The 8,085-nt window shown below is 44.4% G+C and overlaps 1 protein-coding gene across 3 annotated transcripts in view; it reads left to right on the plus strand.

Annotated features, from left to right (window-relative positions):
- ebf1a (EBF transcription factor 1a) overlaps positions 1-397 on the plus strand; it is a 102,889-nt gene extending 102,492 nt beyond the window's left edge. For all 3 annotated transcript variants that reach the window (XM_035532292.1, XM_035532293.1, XM_035532294.1), the window contains one exon: positions 1-397. This exon is cut by the window's left edge and continues 1,120 nt beyond it. The gene's annotated coding sequence lies outside the window, so the exon portion shown is untranslated.
- Positions 398-8,085: the final 7,688 nt, after the last annotated feature.

Raw genomic sequence — 8,085 nt, forward strand, 5'->3', positions numbered from 1 at the left:
AGGTGGAGACTGTGATTGTGACCGTTACTCCACGTGTTGGGTTTGCTGTGTCAGGAGCCAGCATGCGTGTGTGGGGCCAACTGCTCGAACCAACCTCTCTTTCTTCTCTTTTAAGTTTCGTCTTTTTGTGACCATGAAGGAAATGACTTGAATAAGCAGAGGATGTTGATATTTAGCCAGCACTGTAACAGCCTGCTCTTGGAAACGTGTCAAACACCCCAACAAACAGCAGTTTGATTGGTTCCCTTTTGTAGTCCTATAATTTGTACATAAGCTTTTTTTTTTTTTGCCAAAATTGTTAAATATATTTATATCGAAATGTCTTAAGGCAGCTTGTCAGTTTAATATCTCCAATGATCTGTCTACTGCATACCCTCACCAACTTTAGCAAGGAAAAGCAACAAGACACTCGGACATAAAGAATAGGTTCTGTAAAATATCCATATACATAATGTATTTATCTCTAGAGTTTGTACATTGCTTTTCTCCACTTGTTTGATTTGAACTGTGTAGGTTTATATGTGATCATGTGCTGTAGTTCCTGCCACCATTCTCATTGTTGAAATGTAACTCCACAGTCTGTTTGGATTCATTCGTCTCATTTGTATCATTTTGACATTTTTAAGTTCTATTCATAAAAAAAAAAAAGTCATTGTCTATTTTTGTATAATTTGTAAGTTAATTGAATTTGTTTTCTGTTTTTGGAATTTTTTTTTTAATGTATGGCGAAAAGTAGCATCTTATTCTGATAGCATTTAGTTATGTAGATTTTTAAAAATATATATATATGATGAATATATAAATCTATATCTTTTTTTGTTTTTCTCTTCGAGGCTTACAAAAAAAATTGATACTGTTGTTAAACTAATAATATGCATGGGCTATTCTCTTTTGAGAGTGACAGTTCCATTTTGTGTGTTGAAACTAGAGGGGAATTTTTGATGAAATCTGAAAATACTTTCTTTCTCTTCCATGTTTAATTTGCTGTTACGTTTCTCTCTCTACTTCTCATCGCGTGTGTGTTTGGACCTGCTTGTGTATCTATGGTTCTGACCTTTTCCTTTCACCTGTACCAGCAGTCTCGATGCCTTAACAATGCAAACCCATAAGCATACAATCATTTGTACAGTTACGACCGTCGCCATGATAAAACGCCACCGGGTTTCTCGAGGGATGTTCTGAAATGAAGAAAGCACAAATTGGGCTGTTTTACTTAGTTGTTGTTATTTACCGTTTGAATGACCCAACTGTTCAAAGCAGGGAAGGCTAAGTAAGTTGTTTTTGGGTTTTGTTTTGTTTTTTCTTTTTATATTTGTTTGGATTATGAAGGACAATGAGGAAGTTAGTGTTATGTTTTTGGAGATGTATGGAGAAACGATATCATTCATATTTAATGTCCATTGCAGCTGTGTGTTGCTAGGGGGGTGGGGTGCACTTTATTATTAATTTAAAACAAAGGCTGCCTTTGTGTGTGTGTGTGTGTGTGTGTGTGTGTGTGTGTGTGTGTGTGTGTGTGTGTATGTGTGTGTGTGTTTGTGTGTGTGTGTTTGGTTCAAAAATCCATTAAGGTGGGACAGAACCTAAAAAGCCATAATGTACACATTCACGATTAGCTCAGAGAGTGCCGCTCTGGTGGCCTAGCACCGCGGATGGTAGCACACTTCAGTGTGTATGTGTGTGTGTCTGTGTGTGCACGCGTGTGTTGTGATGACATCGTCACGCTGCAGTAAGTACTGCCTACACTTTTCTTCCTCCAAACCGAGAGGTCTGAATGTCCCTTGACTCTGGGGCCCCGCTCTCCCGGGGCCCCGCACCAACTCTGTTACCTTCTCTGTTAGCTCCCCTTCATCTGTCTGCCAAATTGCCCCTTGCAACAATATCGCCAGCAGAGCCCCGATGGATCAGGCTCCAAAGTGCAAGTGTGAGCAGCCTAAAGTAGTGATTTTCCTCGTGTGTGTCCGTGAGGTGACACCGGCCACAGAGCATGGTTTTCCTTTTACCGGTGCTGGGTTTATTTGCATGTGCATGTGTGTGTGTGTGTGTGTGTGTGTGTGTGTGTGTGTGTGTGTGTGTGTGTGTGTGTGTGTGTATGTGAGTGTGTGTGTGTGTGTGTGTGCGTGTGAGTGTGCGTGTGCGTGTGAGTGTGTGTGTGTATGTGAGTGTGTGTGTGCGTGTGTGCGCGTGTGAGTGTGTGTGTGCGTGTGAGTGTCTGTGTGTGTGTATGTGAGTGTGTGTGTGTGTGTGTGCGTGTGTGTGTGTGCGTGTGAGTGTGTGTGAGTGTGCGTGTGTGTTCAGGCCTGTCTCTCGTCTCCTTGCCCTCTGAATGCAGGAGTGGAGCGTCTCTGTTTGCTGTTGTATTGTATAAATTCTAAACACGTGGCTGTTCTGAAATGGCCTCTTGTACATAGTTGCATCTTCATGATTAGGACGAATAGCAGCACGCGTTCTGTAGGAAGCACGACTCAAACCAAAAAGCTGGTCCCCCCCCCCTCCTCTCTTCTTCTCTCTCCATCACTCTCTCCCTTTCTGTCTATTTTATTTCGGGGTTTTGTTTGTTTGTTTGTTTTTGTTGTTTTTGGGGCGGTTCTTTTGTCTTTGACTGGATACACACTGAGCAGTTCTATTGATAGGGAAAACCAAGACAAAAACTACTGTATAGATTGTTAGCATTTTTTGATGAAAGCTGTAAAATAACTTTTCAAAATTCACAATATTAAATTAAAGTTACTTCTTGTCTGTGACTTTCTGAGAGCCCTTTTCTTCTTCCCGTCTTCCATGATTACACACCTGGATGGATTCCAGCTTCTCGTGCATTGCTGTGGGTGGCTTCTGTTTCGGTATCCGCCATCTGCCAGTGTGCTTGACCATTTAAGAGGGGAACTGGTGGAGAACTCTAACCTGGGATATCTAACACTTTTGAACACTGACACAAAAGTAACCCAGACTGGTGTTCTTATGCTGCTTTCTCCAGCTGATACCCTTCAGCTCACCTGGGTGGTGCGGATACCTCACAGGAGTGTCTTGTGACTATCCCAGGGTACCACCCTGCCCCATCCCCCATACACCAGGGGCACCAATACCACCTTAAAGAAACACACTTTAATTAGTCCTGTTTATTATTGGATTACATATGATTGCATAATGAATATGCACTATGAGCGCTGCACAAATACCTTAATGATGGTCTCCCCCATCTTATTAATTGAACTGCACATTGCATTTAATTGACTCATCATTTGCATTTATAGTCATCAGCAAAAAAAAATTATTTTTTTTTAGTTTGCATATTTAATTTAAGAGCCTCTTGAACTGATTCGCTTGTAAAAGTCACTGGCAGGTTTCTGATGAACTCCCAGCCCAGTGCCAGCCCCTCAGACTGAGCTGCGGAATGAACTCGAAAACGGTAATGAAATGCAAGTTTGAATCATTAATATCATCAGCCAGTAAATCAAAGCATAGCCTGTGGTCTTGGCAATGTGAGGCTGTTGTTTTGAACAGGCCTGATCCACGAGATGTCTGGTTGCTAGCATGTGCCGAACAAAGAAGAGACCGCAAACAAAGGAGGAAACACCGGACGGAAAAAGTTCCTTCTTGCATGAACAAAAAATTAAGGTTCTTGTCGTCCGATCCATAATTCAGTATGAGATGTGGGGATCGGTACTTGTGAAGAAACAAGAAAAATGTGCATATTAACCACACAAACACACACACACATTTGCTGATGTATAGCAGGTACACTTTAAGGCTTATCCGTGCACTGATGGGATTATTTTTGCAACATCACTATTTCCTGGGATTGGATTTGCCCAGCGGGTCCCACTATGTCCATATTGCACGCCCTTTCATCTTTGGCTTAATCTGAGTTTTATTGTTCAAACAGATATTGTAGGGAAGAAGGAGGGAAAGCTTGAGATAGCCATTAGCTAATGGATTATTGAGAGAGACACACCCCCCCCTCCCCCCCCACCCTCCGGACACACCTCTACCAAGAGCCACTTAACACACAAAGCCTGCTCAGAACATTCCAGATCCCTAGTGTGGTGTCAAGCTTTCCCCTCTGTTCTCTCTCTCTCTCACTTGCACATATACTACAACTATCCTTCCCTCGTATTCTCTCTCTCTCTCTCTCTCACTCTCTTTTGTGTCTGCCTGTCTCTCTCTGTCACGGAAACCCAAGGGAAGGCTCTCTGGGAGCTAATGTAAGACAATGATTGATAGATGACAGTTTGAGTAGAGGTGAAGGTGGCTGTCTGTCCACTTGTCACTGCTGACATTCCCGGACAGAATCTCAATAGAGCCGATCTGACCTCAGCATTAATGGCACTGTTGATTACTCTAATGTCACACTTATAAGGCTGACATCACAGTGATTTAATACTAAGTGAGTTTCTGATGTACTGTATATGTGGTGGAGACGCCAGACTTTAGCCAGACTTTATTGAAATAGAAGTTTGCTACTGTCATGTACTGGGAAGACTCTACATTTTTCCCTCACCCCCACACCCTTCACTTGATTTGTTCCCATTTGTGTTTGTATTAAACACTCTATTTCTGTTTACAGTGCCAGCGAAAAAACGCGGTTTATATTGCCAGTCTTTAAACTTCTTTGTGTACATATGAAAGAGACAGAGACAGAGAGGAAGAGAGTTTGTATGCAGCGTTTGTAATATTGTTGCACAGTTTGGAAAAAGTCGATGTAGCGCACAAAGAAACTGAACTCAGACACTGTTTAACGCAGCTGAAAAGGCATCAGTCTCGTCCCGAGCCCTTGGCCACGTTCAGTACAGTCATGTCGCTCTTACTACCACGCTCGTAGTAGTTTGTCCCCCTTGCGCAAAGTCCGCCCTTAAGTGGCAACGCCAGGCACTGTGCTCAGCCTCGCTGCACCGTAGAAACGGTGGCTCTTAGCAGCAGTGTGGAGGGCTTCTCTGCTGGATATCTAGCACTCCCTGTGCAGAAGCCCCTTCCAAAAACACCTGGAGATCAAGAGTGTGAGGAGCCAGCCCTGCCTATGGTGGTAAAATAAATTAATAAAAGGGGAGCATCTCCAGCTCTCCCACACAGAGGAAAGGGGAGCTGAAAGGAGCCTTTGAGAGGGAAAACAGACGTCCCACCAGGGAGCTCGGGCGGAAGGTGGAAAAGAGGTAACAAGGAAGGAGCGAGACAAAGATGGCCGACTTAAGAGAGGAAAAACGAGTATGAACAACAAGGCAAGAGAGAGAAACAGAAAGAGGGAGGGGGAGGAGGGGGGGTGGGGGTGTTGCAAAAAGAGGAAGAGAGCGCGAGAGAGGGGTCCTCCCAGCCCGCAGAGAGAAGAGAGCGAGACGCACGAGATCAGAGGCAGAGCACTGCAGACGTTGGGGGAAGGCACCAGGAGAGAGAAGAAAGCGTCGCCCAGGCTCGAGCTGGGGGGGGGCGCACAGGTAGCGGGTGGGGGGGGGGGGGGTGGTCCTTCCCATGGGACTCGTGCCTGTCAACGCACAGCACAAAAACACTGGGGGCCGAGCCACAGGGACTGAGGGAAATGGGGAGATGAGGATGGGGATGGGGGGCGTGTTTCAGCCCGGAGGCCCTCGGCTCTCTTCATACACATGAGAGCACACACGAGCACACGCGCGTGCGCGTGCAAAATACAGGCGCTGCTTGTCTTCCTGCACGCCAGACACCCTTCAGACACGTCTTCATAAAGAGCCGGAGCAGGCAGGAGCTCCGGGGTGCCGGGCCGCGGGGTCAGAGGAGCACCACGTCACAAAGCATCCCTTGTCTCGCTCGCTGTCACGTCCTGCTCGAGATTCCTGTGTTACGCCACTCAGATCCGAAGTCCCGCAGCGAGCCACAAAAGCAAATGCACTGTCAAAATGTTTGTCTACGGAGACGGCACCATGTTGCCCACCAGGCAGCAGGAGAAGGTGTGCAAGTGCTTGGGAGGCGATGAAGACGCAAGAAGTCAAGAACAGACTTGGATCGGTTAATGTCAGACAAAAACCAGTTGGTCTGTGTAGTGTCGGGTACCCGGTAATAAACAGGAAGCTACCGAGAAAAGTGGAAAGTACAAAGCTCATCTCCAGATGAGACTGTCCAAGAGTCATATTTCCACTTTTTGGAAGCTTACTTGTTTTTTTTTATTAAGGTCTATTCTGGTGCAAGTGAGATCTGTAAAAGTACACTTGATTTTTGCACAGTAGACACTTTTCTGTTCTTATGAATGTAGAGAGATTTATAGCAGTAGAAATGAATACAGAGAAAAGGGCAAAGGCATAAATCGAGATATACTTTCCGAGGCTGCGCATTTAGCCGCCTTTGGACGGGTAATGTCACTGTGGCATGCGCTGTTCTCTGCTATTATCTTGCCATTACACCAAGGCAGAACTGATACAATTTATATTTGATTTATATTTGATTATTTACACTTGCAGATTCAGACACTAAGAGTCTGCGCCGTGGCTTTGCGCTGCTCTAATGTTCAAAGTTAAACAACATTAAAAGTCTTTTCTTCCTTTTCCCATTTTCGTCATTACGAAGGTGTCAGAGGTGCGTCCGGCGTGACGCCAAGCGGAGCGGACTTGGCACGTACCATACGGGGGTGGGGGGAGCTTCGTCTTGAAAATAATGAAATTATGAATCTACAGCGAATTACGCGTAAGCCTATCCGCATGAATGTAAGTCTCAAGGACATAAACTACGTGCGTTTTTCTTCTTCTTTTTTTCTTCTGTTTTTTTCGGCCGTTTTACACCGTCAGCTGAGTCCGGCACTTCGGTCAGTAGTCCCGCTAACTCCGGACCTTTCGGCATCTTTGACGAGCTGGATGCGTGGGAGAAACTCTGACTCAGGCAGAGCGGTAAGGCCGTGGTGACGAAGCCCATTTAATGGCATGTAGTACGCAGGCGGCTCGGTGTCGATGTAAATCCGGCTGATCAGAACACCCACAGTAGGTGCTGCCTCTGTGAACCCGAACGCTCGAACGACGCTTGTTGTGTTTGATATTTATTCTAATTGCTGCGGGTAATTTGCTGCGAGCCCGACTAATGAGAGGGTCTACGGGATCTAATGGATAACGGAGACTGCATTTAGTTGCTTAGCTGTCACCCGTGCCACCAGTGAAGGCCGGGCCACGTGAACTCTGTTAGACAAACCTGGAGAGAGAGCGAGAGAGAGAGCGATATATATATATATATATATATATATATATATATATATATATATATATATATATATATATATATATATATATATAATTCTTATTATTATTATTATTATTATTATTATTATTATTTATTTTATTGTTTATTTATTTATTTTAATTTTCCCACATGCATATATTACCGTTCTTTTGATTGCCCTGGTAGAAATGTAAAAACACAGCGTATTCTTCCTTACAGGCTGCGGATGCTGCCAATTGGCAATGATTCAATAAATTGACTGCAGCTCGGCAGATGAGAGGAGTGATGGGTGCATAATGAATGTAGACCCATTAGCGCAGGTGTCAGTGGGGGGTTTTTATCTGCTTTTTATTTATTTATATTTTACTACAGTAATTATTTATCTGAATACGTGGTTATGATTGAAACATCCATGGGCTTAATAAATGACAGGGAACTGCCACAATAAATCCGCCGAGCTGAGTGGGCAGGTCAGACGCACAGGGCTGCAGTATATTATGGCCGCAGTGTGTATGAGACCTGTCACAGCTTTCTTTATTTCATGCCTTTGTTGGTGTCTTTTCTCATGTGCTTTGGTTAAAATGTAAATCAATTTTACTCATTTATCTGCACAGTCTGTGGAACTGCCCACAAATTTCATAAACGCGCACATATATACATGTACACATACAAAGTTTGCTACCGAGAGTTTTGTTTCTGTTTACCCCGAGCACCTTACACTTCTTCGGTGTAAAACAAATGTATATTTCCATGAACGAATAACACAAAAGCCGTTCCTGTTAATCTGCTTGTTCTGTTCTGCACAGAAGCAGGTAGCCATCCCGTCATGCAGCGTGCGTTTCTGCGGGACATCAGAGTGCAGTGCATCACATCAGCTTTTGATTCACTCTTAATGGGGTCACGGTGGAGGCATGTTCGGATGAC

The sequence above is a fragment of the Electrophorus electricus genome, chromosome 12 (genome assembly GCF_013358815.1).
Source record: "Electrophorus electricus isolate fEleEle1 chromosome 12, fEleEle1.pri, whole genome shotgun sequence".
Lineage (NCBI taxonomy): Eukaryota > Metazoa > Chordata > Actinopteri > Gymnotiformes > Gymnotidae > Electrophorus > Electrophorus electricus.